The 23,298-nt window shown below is 36.3% G+C and overlaps 2 long non-coding RNA genes across 3 annotated transcripts in view; one reads left to right on the top strand and one right to left on the bottom strand.

The window, feature by feature from the left end:
- Positions 1-1,229: 1,229 nt before the first annotated feature.
- LOC107585464 (uncharacterized) lies at positions 1,230-10,423 on the bottom strand. Its single transcript, XR_001609246.1, has 3 exons — positions 10,321-10,423; positions 5,722-5,750; positions 1,230-1,308 (listed from the first exon to the last, which is right to left on the bottom strand). It is a non-coding gene; the product is annotated as an uncharacterized lncRNA (long non-coding RNA).
- A 692-nt stretch (positions 10,424-11,115) lies between these two features.
- Positions 11,116-23,298, top strand: part of LOC107585463 (uncharacterized) — a 25,631-nt gene continuing 13,448 nt past the window's right edge. Inside the window, exons 1-6 of one of the 2 annotated variants that reach the window (XR_001609244.1) lie at positions 11,116-11,140; positions 12,824-12,895; positions 13,298-13,414; positions 14,223-14,381; positions 18,179-18,292; positions 18,455-18,723. This is a non-coding gene — a long non-coding RNA (uncharacterized lncRNA). The remainder of the gene's footprint in view (positions 11,141-12,823; positions 12,896-13,297; positions 13,415-14,222; positions 14,382-18,178; positions 18,293-18,454; positions 18,724-23,298) is intronic. The other variant, XR_001609245.1, reaches the window with a different exon arrangement.

Genomic DNA, 23,298 nt, shown 5'->3' with positions numbered 1-23,298 from the left:
TAACCCAGCATTTTTTAGTGTAGATTTAGATTATCAATCATTAAGGGTTTTACAGTAAGAATTTACTTTTATTTAGCAAAGACTCATTGTTGCAAATGATTTCTATGTTGTTCTTTTAAATGAGGCCTATGTGATTTTTTTCACATAAATATGAAGCAGCACAACTGATTTCAACATTAATAATAAGAAGAAATCAGCATATTAGAATGATTTCTGAAGGATCATGCGACACTGAAGACTGGAGTAATGACGCTGAAAATTCATCGCATCACAAATTTGTTGCATCACAAGAATAAATTATATTTTAAAATATATTTAAATATAAAACCACTTATTTTAAATTGTAATAATATTTCACAATTTTACAGTTTATACCGCATTTTTGATCAAATAAGCGCAGTCTTAGTGAGCATAAGAGACTTCAGAAGGAAAAAAAAAAACTTTAAAAATCTTACCAACTCCAAACATTTGAATGGCAATGTGTATATCTGTAGATTTCTCTCTCTATATATTGCTTCTCTTGTTTTTGAGTGAAGTTTCCTGTACATGCATATATGTGTTATACAAGGAACCTCACTTAAAAGCAAAACCAAATAGTCTATTTAAAGTAGATATTACTATGTAAAGTGGTTTAAAGTGAGGTTTGCAGGCCTAAGCATCTCTGTGAGCCTAATGGAAAACATTTACACACCTGCGGCTTTATCGCATCTACATCTTTAACAGACAACAATAACACTCTTGTTTTCGTTTATCTGCTTTCATGCATCTAAGTTTCTCATCTCATTTAACATCCAATTTACGTAGTTACGACACATTTAAACAAGTCGACAGCACAAATTCCAGCAGTAACCTATACATTCCTCTTTGTGATTATGCTCGTGTTTGTGTGTGTGCAGGTTACAAGTATATTGCAGAGGCAGAGGGAAGTGAATGGAGAGTAATGGATGGTTTGCTGTGAGTGAGTGTCTCAAGCTCACCAAATACAATTTTTCTCTTCAAACAATCACTCTGTGTCTCTGAGGAGCCCCGGGCGCAGTAATTGATATGATTAGCCGTAAGTGGCTGCTTCACAGCTATGTTATGTCTGTTTTATTGTAATTAGATTTTTTTGGTCGTCTTTGAGGAGCTGAACTTAAACGACTGCATGTTCTCCCTCTGAAGTATTCAATCAGACACTCATTAGACGAGAAAGACAGATTCATCTTTTCTTATTTTCGACAGATTTTTCTCCCCTCGCTCTCTGTCTTTCTCTCTTCCTCATCTTCGGCCTTGGTTTCCTCTTTTCCTTCATTCATATAGATGATTCGTCTGTGGATTGAAACAGCGAATCGTAATTTCCACCTGCGGTCATTACAGGCCGTTGAAGTAATAACAGAAGAAAAAATGGGTTTTTGAACAGTTTCTTCACACACACTGATGCTAAATCTTTCCTATCGACATCTACTCACCCTTTATTCTGTTTTCTGCAACATTAATTTGCTAATTCACAGCTTAAATTTGTCATTTTTCAGATACAGTCTTCACTTAATGGAAATGCAAGACTAGTGACTGTTTCCAAACAGGTTTCCTGACAATTCCCACTGTCTGCCAATGGTTTGTCGCTTATCCTACCATAAACAGGTGCATTTGATGATCAGTTTTCACTTTCAGGTAATATCTGAGTGACTGTTTGCAGTGAATCTTGCTAAGTGAGGTAGTTAAAGTTAGTTTAAACGGTTTAATGACACAGAAATTTGAGTATGGAGGTTTGTTACTGCCGCAATAGCATAAAAAAACACTATAAATATGTACAATGGATCAATTAACCTGAATATTTAAGCGCTTGCGTATGTTGTTTTTTAGACTGAAAGATGTAATGTGACCGGCTCCAAATTGTGATTTTCAAAGTTCCTGTAGTTGATATCTGTGGGAATTTGTGCCAGTATTAGTTATATCTGAGAATTTCTTGATGGAATGTGAAAGCTTTCAAGCTCAGTCTTGGTATTTAAGAGATCTTGGTTTAAGGTCACCTTGTATCTGACTGTCCATTAAAGCAGCACTATGTAACTTTTTCTGTGATCAAAATTTGCTAAATGTATATAATGAGCGAGTACATCATGAATTCATCTTCCAAACCGTGTTTTTGTCTTATTCCGAATCACTACGGTACACTTATAATAAGAACTTATATTTGGACTATTGTAGCCTGGTCGTCACTGCTGCGGAGGAACACATACCTGCGTGAAACGCCATAGACATAAACACAGAGAAGTAGCTCCGGTTGGAATGTCACTTTTAGCTCCAAATGTTACATAGTGCTGCTTTAAAGTATATGTGGTTTTAAAAATCTGCTAAATAGAAAAATGCCTCTATTGCATCCTTGAGCAAGACTTGAGGTTGCTGTAGAAGGATTGTCATTGTATTAAATGGATGATAGTAAAATAGTAATACAATTTTGTCATCATTTACTGAGCTCGTGTCATCTTAAAGGGGTCCTATTATGCTCTTTTACAAAGTCTTGATTTTGTTTTGGGGGTGTACTAGAACATGCTCTCATGCTTGGTGGTTCGAAAAACGCATTATTTTTCACATAATTTACATTATTAAAGTACCTTTCTCCCCAGCCTGGCACAAACGGCTCGATTAGGTCCGGCTTTGATGAAGGTCCGCCTTCCGAAAAACAAAATGTGTTGTGATTGGGTAGCTGTCCCAGTGCGTTGTGATTGGCGAACAGCTTAGACGGTGTTTCAGTACTGCCACGCCCCTTGCTCCGTCTTTCAACAAAAGCTTTTTGGCGAATCCGGCACTGTTGGCCTACTCCCTCATGTTGTGGAAGCTGTCCTCAGTAAAATGCGCAGCACACAATAGCAAATTGGGGTTATAATGCTCAGGAACAGAGTTAAAAAATAAATTGCAACCACTGTTTCCTGACATCATCCGCTTTCGGAAGCCCAAACAAAGACGTTTGGGCACGGAGGTGAAAAAAACAGCGTTTCAGGCGGTCGCGCACCGGACGAGAAGCACAGCGTCGCGTCGTGCCACGTCTTTAAAATTCGAATACATTATTTTCTCCGCGGCGCCCAGCTACGTCGTGTTGTACTTGTAAGAATTGTTCTAGACATGCCGAAAATGTTACGCTACAGCACAGCAGCTCTTCTTCTTCGTTTTCTCTGATGCACTAACTCTGCAGCAGCACTTCTTCTTCGTCGTCTCGTCTGATGCACTCATTCAACCAAGCGTTCTAACCACAACCTCGCCCCTCCCCACCCCCCAACCATTCGAATTTCTGTAGGCGGGAATTATTTTTAATGATATTCTAATGGGCCGCTTTGTGATATCACAAAGCCCGGAAACCAACGCTGTAGTCCAAACGAGCCGTTCGTTGTAGTTCTTGAAAAGGGATTTTAAAAAAACGAAATATCTCCCTTTGGAGTGGACTTTGAGATTTGTAACTTTCTAGATCTTTTTTATGCCCAAACATACACACTACACACTGACTAAAATTCAAAAAAGCATTATAGGACCCCTTTAAACCTCTATGACTTTCTTTCTTCAGCGAAACACAAAATGATATTTTGAAGGATGTTGACTTTCATTGTATTTCATATTTTCGTTTTGTGAGTTTCACGGTAGAAAGAAAATAATACAGGTTTGTAACAACATGAGGTGAGTAAATGATGACAGAAATGTTCTTTAGCAAGCAAACACCTAGCAACACCCTGGCAACCCTACACAACTCCCTAGCAGCAAGTTTTACACATTCAAGCACTAAATTACTAAATGTAAATATGTAGTTTAGTCAAAGAAACATAGTAATTAAGCACAAAACACAGGTGATAACTTCACCAGAATAGCCATCTGACTGCAATTGTGTATGTCATCTCATCTGATTTAATATACAATAAAAAAGCTGTTATAGCACATTATGAATGTTTAATGAATTCTAAACCCCCCCAAAAAAATCTTGCTCATAATTCACAGGCTTGTCTACGACAGCCTGATTCAGCTCTGAGCTGCTCAGTAAAGGAGGGAGTTTGTGTAATTGGCTGATAATGGGTTTTATAGAATGTGTTGTCATAAAAGAGGGTGTTTTCATTTCAAATTAAACTCTCATTGAATGCCGTCGTGTCTTTCATTGTGCCACGTTAAGGTTTAAGTACCCTCTTTGCAGGTGTTTCCTGAATTCTGGATAACACAACACACACACACACACATTTGTGGCCTTTGATTGGGTGTTTGCGCAGTAAAAGCTGTAGATGTAATGGGAGTTGCTCAGTGTGAAGGCTATAGAGTCTTAATTAGCCCTGATTGCTCAGTGAAAGCCCTCAAGTGCCTGAATTAGCCATAAAAAACACTCAGTGCATTAACATATCTTGTAGAAAAATTGGAAATAGAAAAACAAAATCCAGGATATTAATCAGCAATGCTGCATATTCGGTTTGGGTTAATACAAGGATATATATATATATATATATATATATATTTATCTTGTAAATATTTGGGAATTTGACTCTAATACTGTGTGCTTCATATAATCTTGTATGCATATATGTAATTTTCAGTTTGCCTCATTAACAAATATCCCAATATACAGTGTATATATATCAATACATGTAGAGAACACATGTATATAATATATATTATGCTAATAATTAATTGAAAAGTTTATATTTATAATTTGTTTATTTATATATTTACATTATATTTATGTATCTGCATAAAACATTGGTGAATTAGGGCGCAACTACTACATAGCTATGACATAAATGCTGCATTAAATGCATATTTGCATGCATGAATTCTGAAAACGTGCAAATATATACAGTGGGTACGGTAAGAATTCAGACCCCCTTAAATTTTTCACTCTTTGTTATATTGCAGCCATTTGCTAAAATCATTTAAGTTAATTTTTTTTTCCTCATTAATGTACACACAGCACCCCATATTGACAGAAAAACACAGAATTGTTGACATTTTTGCAGATTTATTAAAAAAGAAAAACTGAAATATCACATGGTCCTAAGTATTCAGACCCTTTGCTGTGACACTCATATATTTAACTCAGGTCAGTGCATAATTTCTATTATATCTCTTGAAATAATAGTGAATATATATGTGTGTGTTAATACATTTTAATAAATAAAGAACAGATATAAATGTTCACTATTATTTAACATTAACATTAATATATATTAATACAATTATAATGTAATTAATCTATTATATATATAAGAAATTATTTATTGAAATATATTACATATATATACATATATATTTGCACATTTTTGTATATATATATATATATATATATATATATATATATATTCCATAAGTTTAAAGAAAAGATGATAATTAAATCATAAAAATGTAAAATTACAATAAATCATTTTAAAATAACACCAATCAAAATAAAACACTTACTAAAAAAGATTAAATGTAATCATGTAATCAAGAAAATCTTATCTAATTGCAAGTACTTTATATTTGGAATCGGATTACATAATCCAGATTACTTATAATCCATTTCTACCCAGCACTGATAGATAGATAGATAGATAGATAGATAGATAGATAGATAGATAGATAGATAGATAGATAGATAGATAGATAGATATTGTAACAAAATTCAATCAGAGTAAATATTCATAGTCATAATATAATATAAAAATAATATTAAAGTCAAATTTGAGGAGATTTTGAAATACAAGGTGTTTAAAAATAAATGCACTAGCTTGTACTTACTTTCCCTTCCTTCTCTCTGTAGCACAGACCTATGGAATCAAAAAAGAGGCCATTTACAATGTGCAAGGGTGGTGTGAAGTGTATATTTAGTTTTTCAGTGCATTGTGTGTGTGTGTAAATAGCTTCACTAATCACTGCATTCGAAAAGTGCTGATTTATGGCTGTTGTTGAATGCGGGCCATGATGAGAGGGCCGGTGGTAAGTGCATTTGGATGTCTCTGTGTGATGGTGGCGTAAATAGTTGCTTTATTTATTGCCGTGCTGGGGCCCTCCGTGCGGAAGAGCGCCTCCCCAAATTGAAATATAGCGCGAGTTTACTCTGCTGATTAGGGCTCGAGCGCTGCAGCCGCCCAAGGCTATCATCAAACAGAGAATGGCGCGAGCTGACACCTAATTGTGGCGGGATTAATGTGCGCGGAGTGACAACAAATAACCCCCGAGTGTCAGCACGAGAGACTGGTGCCGCACAATGGATGAGGCACCGGGCCTTTGGTGTAGGGCCACGTGGGACCCTAATGTGGTGTAATCCGTGATAATCCTATAAAGGTGTTGGTACCCCTTTAGGGATTATAGGTGTCCTACTGAGAGACATTTTGTTTAGGATTCAAAAGATGAATTATTTGGTAACATTCCATTAGGCCTATAATATAATGAGCATTTGAATGTAAGATCCGTCCATAGGACAATACGCCTATTGTAGCGAAAAACTGAGGCGTTTAAATTGATTGCAAGAATGAAAATAGCTAGCCAAAGTGTTTATGCAGCACTTAGGCCTACTTGTTTTGAACATGCTGATTTGTCGGGTACCATTCTTGTTAGATGTAATGGAGAAAACGGTCTCTTCCTGGTAGCCTATAAACTGAATTACATTTGCGTCGTCGTTCATAGCATTACATTTTTTTTACAACGCATTATTTTCGTTGCATTGCTGTGGACTGAAATGCAATATTCCACTTAGTGTATGTTAAGGATGCTACCTCAGGAAAATAATTTATTATCTGTAGTTTCATTGTATCTGAATTGAATTCAAAAATTATTGTGTGTGTGTGTGTGTGTGTGTGTGACTGAATAACTTATTTTATAAATAGATATGTAGTAGATCATGTGACAGCATAATGATAGATAGATAGATAGATAGATAGATAGATAGATAGATAGACAGAATGACTGATAGATGACAGATAGTTTGATAGGCTCATAAGTTTAAAGAAAGCTAATAATTCCATTTTAAAACATGTAAACTCAAAATAAATCATTTTAAAATAACACCAATCAAAATAAAACCCTTACTAAAAAAGATTCAATGTAATCATTTAGTAAATAAAAAAAGTAGCTGTAGTCTGATTAGGAGTATTTAAAAATGTAATTTGATCTAATTACAAGTACTTCGGTAACACTTTACTTTAAGGTGTCCTTGTTACACGTTACATGTACATAATTACATGTAACCCTAAACTGAACTCTAATCCTTACCCTAACCATATAGTGTGTTGATTGTAGTTATGTAGTTAATTAATATTACTCAGTATTTAAATGCACTGTAACATTATATAGCTAATTACACTGTGACAAGGACACCTTAAAATAAAGTAACCATATTTGGAATCTGATAACGTAACGTAATCCAAATTACTTGTAATCTGTTACAGCACTGATAGATAGATAGATAGATAGATAGTTGTTTTATAAATAGATATTTGAATTAGTAGCTAATGTGGCAGCATAATTAACTTTGTGGGCTGTTATTATCTTTGCTTCATTTGAACACAGTTTGCAAGCAGATGATATTCCCAAACTCCTAACATAACCACCCATATACACACACACACACACACTCGCACACAGAGTGAACGGCAAGCGTCTCTCTCTACAGATGCTCATCCAAGCGTTACCATATAAACTTCCAATAAAACGGAGCCGCGTGATGACCTTTACCGTAATTCATCACGGAGCGCGCCGGTGACAGAGGGGGGCCCTTCACAGACCGATAATTTGATTACCACAACATCTGTAACATCAATAATGTCCGATGAGATTGTTTTGCGCAACCAAACATGCCGAGGCCATAAAAGAGAGAGAGGGAGAGAGAAGGTGTCATCATCTCTTTGACATTTTACTTGCATTTCTGATTAGGTGAGCGCGCAAGATTAGAGAATATCCACGTGGCCACGTCAGGACGTTTGACGATGACTGCCATATGCCGCATTGGCCAAGCGTCATCATACTTTGCCAAGTATTGCATATCCCAGTTCTTTAATGCCATGTGTGATTAAATGGAGTTGGTTTGACTGAGGCGAGCTTAAACTGACACTGTCGTGCCCCTGATTACCCTAAATCACTTTTCATGCTCTTGAATTTGTCTCACCTGCTTTATAATGAGTTTAAATCGTAGGTGAGACACGCAGTCCGTCTGCGCGGGTTTAAAACGCGTGGGAAACACTTAGAACTGGATATAAATGTTTTGCCTAACCAGAGGAAGCACTGCGTTCACAATCCAATCGCGTGATCCATTAAGCTCATTTATTAAACGCAATTTGCCTTGTGTCATTGGCTTGAGTAACGCCTCGGAGTTGAGAATGGTAAGACACACACTGGACCACCGGGCGGGACAGCGGGGAAACACGGATCTGACACGTGGAATTAGGAGGCAATTAAGAGAAGGTGGTTCCCGGGTAAACGGTGGACACCTATGGACAGCGCTGGGCGAGTGTAATGTCAGCTTAATTGCTATATTCTGATCGCTCTTTAATGGCGCTATCACCTGCTGAAGCCTCGAACGCTGTGCGGAAGCACTTGATGGGTGTTCTGGTCAATGTGGTGACCAGTTAAAAAGTTGAACTAGGCCTATAAGGTTTTGCTTCAAAAGATCTGTCCATGTCGGTATTTCATCATTTGTATGCGTACTATTATCTACGATTTCTTTTTGTAAATAAAAAAAACTTGAAAAATATATTTTTGTAATGATTTACCCAGCTAACAAAAACATAAGAACGTTTTGCTGAAGTTATGAAAACTTTTATTTCCTTCTGAATGTCAATTAAATGTTTTAAAAATGTTTGTACTTTGTTTAGTGGTAAGATAAGAAATGATTAAATATTCAATTCTATAATTTTGTCAACATTGCAGGAGCATTAGCTACTTTTGAATGTCCTCTAAACATTCTGAAACATTTAGTAACATTTAACAAATTTCAGACAAACATCCAACTCGAACTTTTTTTTTAAAATAAGCATTCTATGAATGATGTATAAATACTAATCTTTTGTGGTAACGTTTTGAGAACATTATTAAAGACTTTGAACAAAAGTCCTGTTACAGGAAGAATGTTTTGTTCATAACTTTTAAGAGGACCTTCAGAGAACGTTTTGAGAATGTTTCAGCTGGGTAGGTAAAAACAGCCACTGTAAAACCACACTATAAAACATTCACTAGGAGAGAGAGAAAAAAAATCAACTATACAATAAAGGCATATAAAAAAACTGAACTGTGTTCTTAGAATACGTTTTAAATGTTGTAATTTTATGCATTTAATAATTCCAGTATATGTTGGGCAAAACACTTATTTCATATTTTTGTTACTCTCTATCTTTGCTGTCTCATTAATCATTTTGAGCTTAAAACTTCCATTTAAAATGAGTCTATTTAAAGACATTGACAACTTCTCCATAGTGGGACAACATTAACTGCAAAGTGTTTAATGAACAGTATCTTTTTCTTCTCCAGAGCAACGATGGTGGAAATGTTTAGTAGACTCTAATGTATGTATCTATACATACATTGACATCAAAAATAAAACCAGCCTGAGAAATATTTACTGGAGTAAAGGGTGTGACAACTAGCCCCGGTCTCCCCTACTATATGCAGGCTTTTTCTCCTCCAATGTTCTCCACACATAAATAGCCCAAATGCATGCAAAGTCATGCATTTGCATGTTTTGCATGCCTGTTCCAGCAGGGCTGGAGCAGAAGGTTGGTGGTGTGCGGGGCTTGCGAGGTTTTGCCGGTCTGCATGACGCCGTTCCCATGCGCAGAGATGCATGATCAGTTGTGGTTTGTGTTAACTACGTACACGTTTTTGTGTACCACTTCAAATCATCTTTGTTTGTGTTTTGCAATCCCCCATTTGTTCTAGTTTGTGATGGCTGTTTTCTTGCCCCTGGTTTTCACTAGGCATATTTAAGGCCAGGCGCACGCAGGCAGCAGAGGCACTATGTTCAAGGTTGAGTTACTTTTGGGGCTTTTTTGTGTGAGCTATTTGTCTCAGCAGTCAGTACTGTTAATGTTACATTAGGTGTTTGATGTTTCATCATTTCAACCAATATTGCGTGAGATAACGAATGTAAAATGAAACCGCTAGGAACACGTTTGAATTCCCTCAGAAGGTGCGGGGAAAAATTCCACGCGCCATGCCTATTAGCCTGGGTAATTTATTTTGTGTATGTCAGAAAACAAGAAGGCCAGAAAAAGAATATGGGGCTTTCTTTTCCATTACCAAACATTACAATCTTATTTCCATCACTGCACCGTTAAGTAATTTGCGAAAAGCCAACAGAGTCTGGCGCGCCAGGCGCGTGGCGTGTGTTTAAACCCATTACTTTACCTTTTAATCAAACCTTGCGCTCGTGTCAAAATGTGCCGTTTTCGCCATGCATCTCTCTGAGCTCGTTCCAGTTCACCGGATGACCTTGAAAATGTTTGCTCTCCTAAACGTCGTCGTCTCTCTCTCTCTCTCTCTCTCTCTCTCTCTCTCTCTCTCTCTCATACACACACCATGCAATGTTTCCATTGTTATAATATCCTTGTTTCAATCCATTTCACTTTTTAAATTGTCACAGTAATTTCTCTCATTTCGACCTGATTATATGAGGTTTTCAGAATATCAACTTGATTTTCATCATCACAATTATATTCAAAGCGGTCAAAAAGTGTAAATAACTCATCACTGCAGGTTGTAACTGTTATCTTACCGATTTAAGGCAGCAATTTGAAGGTAGGCAAATGAACTGCTTTTTTGCTGCACACAACTGTGCATAGAGATGATAGGTCATTCAGTGAAAATGATATGTTTCCATATATATTGTCAGGTTTTGTACAGTAGGCTATTTGTGGAAAGTTATAAACGGTCTTTCTAATAAACACTTTTTAGTGTCACCTTTATGTATCTACTGAAAAAAAATGGCGTAGAAATGTTCAATTAGCCTATTGACAAAGAATCGGCAAGTAAACATTGTAAAGTAGAAAGACTGAAATAGTATTTAAAATAGTAGCCTTGGCTTTTTTTTAAACATTTGGCTAAATTAACTCTATTTGCATACAATTCTATTTACAATGATCTATTTTCACATATAAATACATATAGCATACATTTCAACCGCGTTTTCGATCATTTCAGTAACCGGAAGTCGCATTCACCTGAGGAAGTAAGTAACCTACAGAACGCCGCTTCAGCGCTTTTCGTTAGGATGCGTATATATCAATAAAACATGAATAACGTCGTTGTTTAACACACTATTACTTTTATATCACAGGTATATAAAACGATTTATATCACAAGTATTGTAGTTGATTGGCGCCAAATGGCCTACAGTTTGGTCGCGCGAGAATCTCGACCGAAAATACTGACAGGAATTTCTTTCTTAAAAAGTGGTTCTTCTGAGAGGTATTACGTTTTAACTTATCAAATGAATATACCGCAAAAGATTAAACACTTTAAAGATCGATTGACAACTCAAATTAATCATTAGGTGACTGCGCAGTCGAGAAAACGTACATGCACTCGCGCTTTTAGGATCAGCTGTATGATTTTTGGAAGACTTGTGTGTGTGTGTGTTTGAGTAGGTGGGGAGGGGACATGTTAGTTGCTTTCGGCTGTGATTTATCGCAGTCCCGGGGAACGCGGCTCCCGTTCCTGTCCTAACGCATTTCAGCGCGCGCATCAGCCGTGATTAAACACCTGCTATGGCGCGCGAACAAAGCGCGCTAATCCAATATGTATCTCTGACATCTTAAATATCGTCCAATCCCCCGGCATCACGCGCAGCTTTTCCGCAAGATGGAATTCTAAAACATATTTTTCTAATTTGTAGACGGACGATAAATCAAAATTAAGCCGTGGACAATGAAATATACATCAGCGTGCTGAGAACAGGCTTGAAATGCAGCTACAGGCTCTAGCGTGTGCATAGGTGTGTGGGGTTTGTAGTGGGGATTGTGGTCTTGCTTTATGAAACATCAGACATGCAGAAGCCAAATTCTGTCCCTGTACAAAATCTAGCATGCTGAAATACCACACTGCTATGCAGCGGTTAAGCACTTGCATTTTATCCATTGCATTTATAATAAGAATTATGAATAACCTTTGATGTAAAACACATTGTAGAAAAACAGTATTCCTCCAAATGCTGTCCCAACTAAAAGAGATATATGCACAAATCATTTCATAATGCTCGATATTTCTGTTTTGTTCAAGGTTTGCGAGTTCCCAGAATGCATTGCAGCATGAAGTATAATGTTACAGCGTTATTGTTTTACTTTATTTATGAAGTGTAGGCCTAGTTGTTTTTGCCATTACTATTAGTTATTGTGTGGTGATGCAAAAAGCGCATTTTTATGAATGATAGATTATCCTAATTGAAGATTGTGTGTTAAAAGATCAAAGATCTGGGTCTGTATGTATCTGTTGCACTTATTATCTTTGCTTAGATGCTTATGCTTTCTTGCAAAGATTGCACTGAAGAGTTTTTTTAACACGCTGAGAGTCATATAAACCTAAATCAGGAATGATCTAATGACAACTTAATTCATAATGCTCTAAACAGTACATCTGAATCTTGATTGAAGTCATTTCAATTTATTGCTTTAATAAGACATAGGCCTATAAGACAAAATGTAAATTGCCTAAACAAAGTGTTTCACTCATGAGAATGGAAACAAAACGGGAAACTTTTAAAATATATTATTTTTTGGTTTAACAGTATTTACAAAAGCAGTAACTGGAAGTTTGGCAAGTTGAGTAACTTTTTCTTTTCACTCAAGATAAATTTGCTCAAATCTTTTTACACACTATATGCAGACCTATAATTGTTTGGTGTCTTTTATCCTAGATCTTAAAATCTGCGTTTGCGTCACTAAACCTACATTCTTCTGCAAGGCATCTGACCTTTGTAAGGTATGAGGTGAGTTTATGCATTTTATATCAATCCTAATTTAATTTGCATACTCTTTTGTCGTTTAGATCATAGCAAGTGAGTCCTATATATGGTGCTGTTGTTTTCTTTGGTGCTAGATTGCTTGCTCTCAGACAGACATAAAGGAAAGCCATTCTCTCCGGTCACTGTCCCGGTGACGCTTATTATTTGTGACTCTTCAATTCCACAGTTTCCCTGAATTCTCAGCACATTCTGCCCAGTGTATTACGCGCCGTGAACTACTCGGACATCAGACGCATGTCTGTGGCCCTATAGCCACATAATGGATTCAGCACCCTGTTCTCATGTTTGGAAACAACCCAACATCAGTGGCCCTATGACCGCTGAAACAAAGAAAATATCTGACCATCGTATTGTCTGCCCTTACAGGCTTTTATTCCGGATTTCCATGCTGAACGAAGGCCAGGAGAAATGGCTCGGTGCAGAAATAATACTTCATCAGACTGACCTAGTTTGCAGGACCGCGGGTGCTTGCAAAGGATAATTGTTTGTAATCATCTTAATTAATATAATAATCATCTAATTTTATACCTCTTAATGAAAATTAAGTGCATTTTGATGCATAAGTTGTAATCAGCAGGCCAAGTAATTCATCTAATGATTTGTAACGGTGTTTATTCAAATAAGCAAACAATTTAATGCATTAATTTATACAGATTAAAACTTTGCAGGCTCAAACAGGGCGGTGGAGGTAGACCTGCAAGGCTCTTTTACATTTCAACACCTTCAAACAGTCTTTAAACCTGTATAGAAAACAAAAGGTTGTAAATATTACAGTAAATATGATGGGTCAATGACAAACAAAGATGCCTGATATAATAAAAAATGAGCAGTCTAGTTTAAAATGCATCTCTGTTCCAAAATAAAAATGGTTAAACTGGTGAAAATGTGTTCTCTAAGAGCATCATTTGTCTAACTTTAATTTAATGACCAGTGACAATCTCAGTAACTCACAATATTGACCTGCATATCATGTGGCATAATGTAGGCCACAGAGTGTAGATGAAAACAAGTCCAGAATTAATCAAATATAAATAGGTTATGAAGACTTAGTTATGATTTCATGCCTGTGCAACTAAAATGCGGAAGACTGATAGGGTTTTTTTTTATGAATTCATATTATTTTTATAGTGGGCTCATTGGAAGAATGCTGTCATATGTATGTTTTGTAACCACAGCATTTTCTTTGTGATATTCAGAAAGAAAATGAATTAAGAGCTGTTTCTTGTATTCCTGCAGACATGTTTAATTTTAGGATGTTTAATGTCACATTTCTATTGTCTTTTGCTTTCAGATCTTCTGTGAATCGTTTCCATCAATGCATCAGTCAATCAATCTTCACCAACACCACACGCCATCAGCAACTCCATTTTGTTGTTTCTTCTAATGGAAGCGGCTCTCCATGAGAGTTCTGATGAGTTCGAGTGATGAACGAGGACACAGTTTGGTGAGAGTAAGTGAAAATCACACTCTCTTCCTCCACTCAGCGACTTTTATGTAAAACAGTGCAATTAAACAATGTCCTGAAAATGAATGTATGCTGGAAACATGAGGCTCATTTGGCTGATGAATGGCCGCACTTTGGATCAAACGCGATTTTAGTTGAGTGTGCGTTTAATACTGCTCTCATTGAAGTATTTCAAACTGAATTTCATGTATTTATTTATTTTTAGCTTTATTTATTTTTTAATTTTTTAATATTTTATTAGCTTTGTTGTTGTTTTTATGTGTCATTAAAACTTGCATTTTTTCCTCCCAAAAAATGGTTTAGCAGTTTTCACTGCTTAGGCTGGTCTGTTTTGTTGGTTTAAGAGGGGGTTTGAGCAATTCTCAGCTGGTCAGGCAGGAACACCATCTGTTAGAGCTGTTTGACCAGGCTGAAAGACCAGCTAAACCACTTTAGACAGGTTTAAGCTGTTCTTGTTTTTTTTGTTTTCCAGAAGGGTTTATTATTATTGTCATTAACTTTAGTAGTAGTAGTAGGCCTACTGTTGTTGTTCCTGATGTACTTTATTGCAGAAGTGTTTACAGCAGTTGAGTTGTTCTATATCATGGCCATTTAGTTGCTTTTTCGTGAGTGAGAGCGGGCGAGGGAATTTTCATTCCAGCTTTTGCCTCTGTTCGGCCCCTGAAACAGGGGGATGTGATCAATCTGCCGCCTATTAAGGCCGTTAATTGATAATGCATACTAATTAGGCAGAGCTTTGGTACTTTAGAGACTTTGAGGAGGTAATTGTCGGCACAAGTCCAAATGTAGTTTAAAAAGCAGTCTGCACGAGGTGAAAAATTTCACTCTGCTGGCGGCGTGAGGGGCCTGTAATGAACTGCTTTCATAAACATGTTCCAGTGCACACGTACCAGTAAAAGGTTTGGGGTCAGTAAGATTGTTTTTGGAAAGAAATTAATACTTTTATTCAGTAAGGACGCATGAATTTGATGCAAAGTGACAGAAAATACATTTATAATGTTACAAAAGATTTCTATTTAATTAAATGATGTACTTTTGGATTTTCTATTCATCAAAGAATCTTGAAAAAATTAAGGAAAAAAAACGTATTTTCCCACAAAAATATAAAGCAGCACAACTGTTTTCAACATTTTGAGCATCAAATCAGGATATTAGAATGATTTCTGAAGAATCATGTAACACTGAAGACTGGCGTAATGATGCTGGAAATTCAGCTTTGCTTCACAGAAATAAATTGCATCTTAAAACATATTGAAATAGAAAACAGTTATTTTAAATTGTAATAATATTTCACAATACTACTCCTTTTTACTGTATTTTTTTATCAAATAAATACAGCCTTGGTGAGCATATTCCTTCAAAATCATTTAAAAAATCTTACAACTCCAAACTTTTGAATGGTTAGCAGAAAATAATTTTGTAACTTTATACACCATATGATAACTATTTAGCAATTTTAATCAACAATGGCTAAAGCTAAAACCATTGAAGTACCTTTATTTTGAAGAGTGATGATAGGACATTACAATTTTGTTCCAAATTCAAAGCAAATAATGTTTGGAGCAGGTTAGCTACGTCAAACGCAGATGAAGCGTCCTTGCATGAAGGTTGTTTGCATGTTGCATTCCAAAGGCAGGCCCACACAAACTTCTCTTCTGTCAATGTGTGCATGGTCATCTTGAGTGAGACGCATTTAACTTCACTTGATGCAACATCAAGCAGCCCTTGACAAGCATGCATCAAAGCACGCAGCTCTAATTAAACTAGATCAACATGTGAGAATATTTGTTCCTTTTCAGTGTCAAAATCAAGACCCTTTGAACCGTCAATCTCCCGCGCAAATGAGCGTGTCTGTCTGCCGTGTATAGAGGCTGGGTGTGATGTTGTCAAAAGCCGTTGCCATGGCGGTTTGTTGTGGTGCTCGACCCGAATTTGTTCCCCTTTGCTCCGCGCGTCCCTCACAAGTGAAGCCTGTGGCGCGTGTCTGAAGGTTGTCACATGCTGTTTTCTGTCCGAACGGTTCATGGACATCCTTTAAAACGAGTGGCAGTATTAATATTTATTCAAAACTTCAAAACTAATTCTTTGTAGTGAGAGATTTGCAATCAAAAAAGCTTGCATACACTGCAAAAGTGCAAATAATTACTTTTTGAAGATTACTGGAGGACGTTTTACAAGAAAATACAATTTCAGTCTTTCTATTTCAAAATTTCACAGTTCTTTCAGTGTTAGTTGCTGTTTCTTTGTACCAAATTGTAAAATGTACTAGCAGTTTCTGAGTACAAATGCAGGTCTGAGATTTATGCATGATGAGATTTATGAGAGATTGAGCAAATCAAATTAAATGACAAGGTTGAAATAAATATAGCCGGGTCACGGCACCACCAAGGCCTGTTGTAATATTCCTTGTGGTCATAAAATGCATTTAACTCATTGTTTATCCTCACATACAGTTTTTTTTCCTTGAAAATGTGTGAATCTGTTTATATAGCCTAGCCTCTCTCTGTCTCTCTCCTTCCCTGTCTACCTTGTTTTTTTGTGGATTTGTTTGTTTCCCGCTTTTCTCGAGGGGTGCGTGAAGACAGACAAGCTTGCCAGATTCATTTTCTGATCAAAGCTGTTTGATTTGGTCAATTTTGCCACATTGGAGACGTTCTCTATTACTGAGATAAATAGGCCCGGGCTAACTGTCAACCAAAACTTGTAAGCTAATAAATTATTCCAATTTCTCCCCGCCGGATTTCTCCTGGGAGACAGCCTCTAGGAAATACACTTTTTGATTAGTAAATTTCTGTGTGTGTGTGTGTCTGGACATTTGGATGTGTCGTCTTTGATTAGCGGCGGCCCTGTTAGAGCCGAGGGCGGCAGAGGGGCTGTCAGTCGAGCGCAGACTCTAATGCATAATGCATTGACACAACCGGCTTTCTGCCACCTCCCTCTCCCAGAGCGAATGCCGGCGGACCTGGTTCCCCTCACCTGAGAGCCCCCTCTCTCTATCTTTCTCTCTCGTTGTCCCTTTCTTGGCTAACCGGCTCAGGAAATAAAGCATCGTGACAGATCCTCACTTGCTGCAGACCTGTAGTTATGAGTGCCCGGCACACACACACACACACACACACACACACACACACTTGGAAGTTGGAAATGGGTTGACTTGAGCTGAAAGTGTGCAATCAGCAGAATAGGGTAGAGCTGTTTGACTGATAGGCTGTTGGGAAATTGATCTCCACCCACTGGCCCAATAACCCCCCACCTGCCCTCTCTCTCTTTTTTCTACACTTCTCTTCTTCTTTTCTCTTTTACCTCTTTTTGCAGGTGCCAGCACTCAATCTGAAGTCATTCTGTGCATTCCTGACAGAAAAATGCTGGTTCTGGCTCTGCATTGAACCCGCTAACTTGTTTTTTTTAACCCAGTGTCCTCACCAAATACAGTTTTCAAAACTAAATGCAAATGAAAATAGATGATACAAAACATTTTTTTGACTGTCAACACATCAAGTGTCCAAGGCAGCATGCCTTTAGTTGCCATCCAGCCTGTTTCTTTAATTTAGCTTTGAATTTATTTACAAATAGCACACGTATTATATGACTTTTAAATATGTAAAAAAAAAATTGTGTAAATTATTTAAATATACAGCATGTGCATATAAATATGCAAATGTACAAACCCCTAAAGGTACAGGTTTTCAATTTTGTTTCTATTTATAATATATGATGCAGTATATTATAAAATAAATGATTTGTTATATGATAAATTATGTGCTATGTTTGTTTTTGGTCAGGTCATGGAGTACAGTAGTCAGTTCCTTCATCACTTGGATCTCAAGTCAAAGGAAAGTGGGCCAGTTTTGAGAGAGGTTTGCGGTCACTCGCATAATTTTTTTAGTGGAAAACTGGTAAATCTCACTTTTTTATTTCCCTTCCCATATCCTCTATTTCACTTGTCCTTTTATAATATTTGCTCTTTGTTGACCCCTGTTCCCTTTTTCCACCCCTCTATATCCCCCCTCCGCCTCCTTTTTGTGTCTTTCCATGTGCTGTGACTCAATAACTCCCAGCATGCAATTTGAGCGCGCACACACACATGAACGGAGGAGTACAGAACAAACACATCTCCTGGATCCTGAGCACCAAAAACTACACTCATCATTTATCAGCTAGCTAAATGCTTGCCCAAACCATTACCCTCCCCAAAGCAGCCAGCAGGACGGGAGAGGAGCGAGGCGCTGCGCTGGGTGAATTAAACTTTTGAGGGTTCAGCTCTTTCCCACTTTGGCAATTCATCTTTCCTCTCACCCAGGAAGTGCACACCCAGCAGGAGAGTGAGGTAATTACATCTCCACATGACACAGCGCTTCATTACTGCTTGTGTGTCTTGCTCACCTCCGCTGCTGTAGTTTAGAGATGGGGTACGGAGATGGAGGCTGATTTATTTATTTTTTTAGTTAAACAGTAATGGCTGACTACACACAGCCTCTCGGTTGGTGAGGGTAATTTTTATGTACCACTGCGTTAACTGCTGGAGTGGTCTGAAGGAAATTTGATGAACAAAGTACTAACAGGCCCATGTTGTGTCTGTGGAGGATAAAATTATGACTAATTTTGTGACTTTTTAAATGATGTTTTATGTGTCAGTTATGGTATAATGGCTTTCTACAAAGATAATCTATTTAAAATTATTCTATACACTATAGAAAGGCTTGTTTATTTTATACAAGGATATTATTACAGTATTTTTAATGGTTTTGCTCACCAAAGCTTCATTAATTTCATTAAAAATACAGTAAAAACATTAAATATTGTTACAATTTAAAATAACTGTTTTCTATTTGAATATATTTTAAAATATAATTTATTCCTGTGATCCAAAGCTGAATTTTCCAGTCTTTAGTGTCACATGATCATCCAGAAATCATTCTAATATGCTGATTTGCTGCTCAAGAAACATTTTTTTTTATTATGATCAGTGTTGAAAACAGTTTTATTGTTTCTGTTTAAACTGATAGTTTTCTTTTTGTTGGGATTATCTGATGACTATAAAGTTGAACACCATTTATTTGAAATATTGATTATTATTATTTGAAATCTTTTGTAACTATTATACATTAATAATATACTATTATATATAATATATTATTTATAATATTTATAAATGTATTTACTGTGACTTTTTTTTCTAAACATTTTTTTATTAATTAATGAAAATGCATCCTTGCTGAATAAGTATTTATAAAAACAGAAGTGTATAGATATGAATCTATGGAATATTGTATGTGTATATAAATATACTCTCTCTGTGTGGACCTGCATATCATGCATGTGTATATATATATATATATATATATATATACAGTGGGTATGGAAAGTATTCAGACCCCCTTAAATTTTTCACTCTTTGTTATATTGCAGCCATTTGCTAAAATCATTTAAGTTAATTTTTTTTCCTCATTAATGTACACACAGCACCCCATATTGACAGAAAAACACAGAATTGTTGACATTTTTGCAGATTTATTAAAAAAGAAAAACTGAAATATCACATGGTCCTAAGTATTCAGACCCTTTGCTCAGTATTTAGTAGAAGCACCCTTTTGATCGAATACAGCCATGAGAGTGAAAAATTTAAGGGGGTCTGAATACTTTCTGTACCCACTGTATATATAGTTGAATATATTTATACATACAGTATTCTCTACATTAGTGATGATATTGATGAAATATGGTATAATATGCAAAATATCAGCTACACTCTTAAAAATAAAGGTGCTTCAAAAGGTTCTTCAAGCGATGCCATAGAAGAACCATTTTTGGTTCCACAAAAAATCATTCAGTCAAAGGTTCTTTAAAGAACCATCTCTTACATTTTTGTAATCTGAAGAACCTTATTTCACCACAAAGAAACTTTTGTGAAACAGAAAGGTTCTTCAGATGTTAAAGGTTCTTTATGGAACCATTTAGACAAAAAGGTTCTTCTATGGCATCGTGAAGCACCTTTATTTTTAAGAGTGTATATACAGTAGTGTGTGTATATAAAATAAATAGTACGTATTTGTTATAGGGCAGTGATTCTCATCTGGTGTGTCTTGACCCAAAAACCAAAAATGGCACTTTATTTACTAGAATATACTAAGTAACTACAGAACATATGAAGTACATTAAACCATCAGTAGATAGTAGCTGTAAAGAGTAGATTAGCTTGATGAATTCATCAGAATTCCAGCACGACTCATTAGACGTCCCGAGACCAACAACAGAACGAGGTCTTAAATTTATAACTCAGTTCTCTGACTCCTTCTGTAGAAATCAAATCAAACTAGAAAAGTAGCAACTGACCGATTACATCTGACAGCCTGTCTCTAGGTGTGAGGTGTTTTAAAGACTCTCATGCTCTTTCTGTGGTCAGACAGATGCGCACTCGTTCAATAGTCATTTTGATTCCAGTGATTTAGCTAATTATTCTGTATCAGCTCAAGTCATCGATCCCACCCCTCTCCCGCTGTCAGCCACTCCTGGGGGTCAGAGAGTGATTGACAGCCATGTGAACCAGCAGGTGTCTGCAAAATGGTCATTTGTTTGTGCCAGTTTATGGCCACTTGTTTTGCAACTTTTTTAAAGCAAATATATGCTTACATGTAAGTGTTATTGTCACAATAACATTTTCTTAGTTACTAAGATTATCAGTCGCATCCATGCTCCTATTTGCATAAAATATAGTGAGTAGTACTCACACTCAGGCCATATAAGATGTAGATAAGTTTGTCTCTTCATCAGAACAGATTTGGAGAAATGTAGCATTACATCACTTTCTCACCAGTGGATCCTCTGCAGTAAATGGGTGCCGTCAGAATGACAGTCCAAACAGCTGATAAAAACATCACAATAATCCACAAGTCATTCCAGCAGTGTGAGTCTGAGATTCTTGGGGGTGTTTTGCTGTTCATTAGATGTACGTTTTAAGTTTGATTGCATTAAGTAACAGCACACTTTTACAGTATGGAAGCCTTTTCCACTTCAGAGTTTAAAAATAAATCATAATTGTGAGATTAAAGAATTTTAATAAGAAATAAAGCTGTACTTGTGATATATATATGGAGATAGAATTGTTGCTTAATTCCAAATAAATAGATTATGATCCACAAATAAATAGAATGAGATCCACAAATAAATCTTAAAGTTTCACAAACATGAATTAAATTCACAAATAAATCAAATGAGATTTGCAAATAAAAATCATACTCACAAATATATATTTATGTCACAACCACAACTTTGCCTGGCATTTATTTGTGAATCGCGTCCTGTGCATTTGTAGATAGCTGCACGCATTTGTGAAACACGTTCTGTGCATTTGCGAATTGTGAAACATTTCTTGCGTCAAGACGTGCTGACAATCCAGAAATACGTGGACTCCACCCACCGTCTACTGAAGCCAATCAGATAACAGCCACATTCGCTGACCAATCGTAGCACGATCTCGCTATAGCCAATCACGTTTTGCTTTACAATCAGGGCGGTCTCGTCCTGAGATAACTTCATTCATCTGCATTGACTCAAATAGGTCATATAAGGGCCATACAATGGGTACAGTAAAAGATGTTTAAAACTGGATTTCGTTAGACCATTAGACTGTGTATCATGCCAAGCCACAGTATTATGTTACGTGCCTTTGAAAATGCCAGAGAAAGCTTTAAATCACGGCTATATGGGAACAACGCTATACTGGATTCAAACGCGATATGGAAGCGTCATGTTATTCAATATGGAAATAAAAGTGTCAATAAGTAACTGACTAATAAATAACTGAACTCAACCTCATAATAAACATTTGTTTGTGTAATAGGTTAAATTGCCGTCACACAACAGCCAACAGCATTTCCCAGTTTTTCAGTCAAGTCGATGTATATGAGCTGCTCTGTGGATCTAACGATGTATGAAGTTTTTGATATTCTGTGGTGGTCACAGCAGTAATAGAAATTAATCTACCAATAAGCTTAAATGTATATATATTTTACATTTTAAAAGCATTTTTACATTTATAAAGCCATTTTTTCTTAAAATGTGCCTCATCTTTTTGAGTCAAATTATTGCATATAATTTATCAATTAGAATAATGAGACATTTGGGCTGTTACCAAACAAATGGTATAAATATCAACGAAATTAATCTTTACAATGCAGAGGAAACAAGTTGCATCTGAAGTGACATTTAGATGTCACACTGTTTAATGCAGCTCAGAGTGTGTGGTGATGTGGTGAAGTATGTGAGCATGAAAATTTGGGATTCAAGAAGAGAAATGTTCCTTTGTGATAATTAACATTTAGTCTGAAAGAACTATGGAAGGTGTAAAATAATTGTCATATTTAAATGTTTTAGTTTTTTTCAATTTGTACAATATACGAATATATTACATGCAATATTCCATTAAAATGAGAAAAATTTCAATCTTTTACTCCTACACATCACTTTCAGTCTTACCTCAAATTACCTTCAATCAAAATATAATTTCGCTAAGAATCAAGAGCAAACGTGTCTGTGGTGATGTGGTGAAGTATGTGAGCATGAAAATTTGGGATTCAAGAAGAGAAATGTTCCTTTGTGATAATTAACATTTAGTCTGAAAGAACTATGGAAGGTGTAAAATAATTGTCATATTTAAATGTTTTAGTTTTTTTCAATTTGTACAATATACGAATATATTACATGCAATATACATGCAATAAAGCATGATTATCACACGTCTTTCAGTCTATAATCTGTGTGACTCATTTACTTCTGTAATGTGATGTATTTCAGAGCATATTCAATGAAAAAATGTTGGAGGCTAAAGGTCAAGCTCAGCCTGCAATGCCCCCCCAGATTCTCCTTGTGCCCCCCCAAAAATGTCCAGCCAAAAAAATAAAAT

This window comes from Sinocyclocheilus grahami, unplaced genomic scaffold (assembly GCF_001515645.1).
Source record: "Sinocyclocheilus grahami isolate Dianchi unplaced genomic scaffold, SAMN03320097.WGS_v1.1 scaffold70.1, whole genome shotgun sequence".
NCBI classification, from domain to species: Eukaryota; Metazoa; Chordata; class Actinopteri; order Cypriniformes; family Cyprinidae; genus Sinocyclocheilus; species Sinocyclocheilus grahami.
This window is presented reverse-complemented; position numbering and strand designations above follow the sequence as displayed.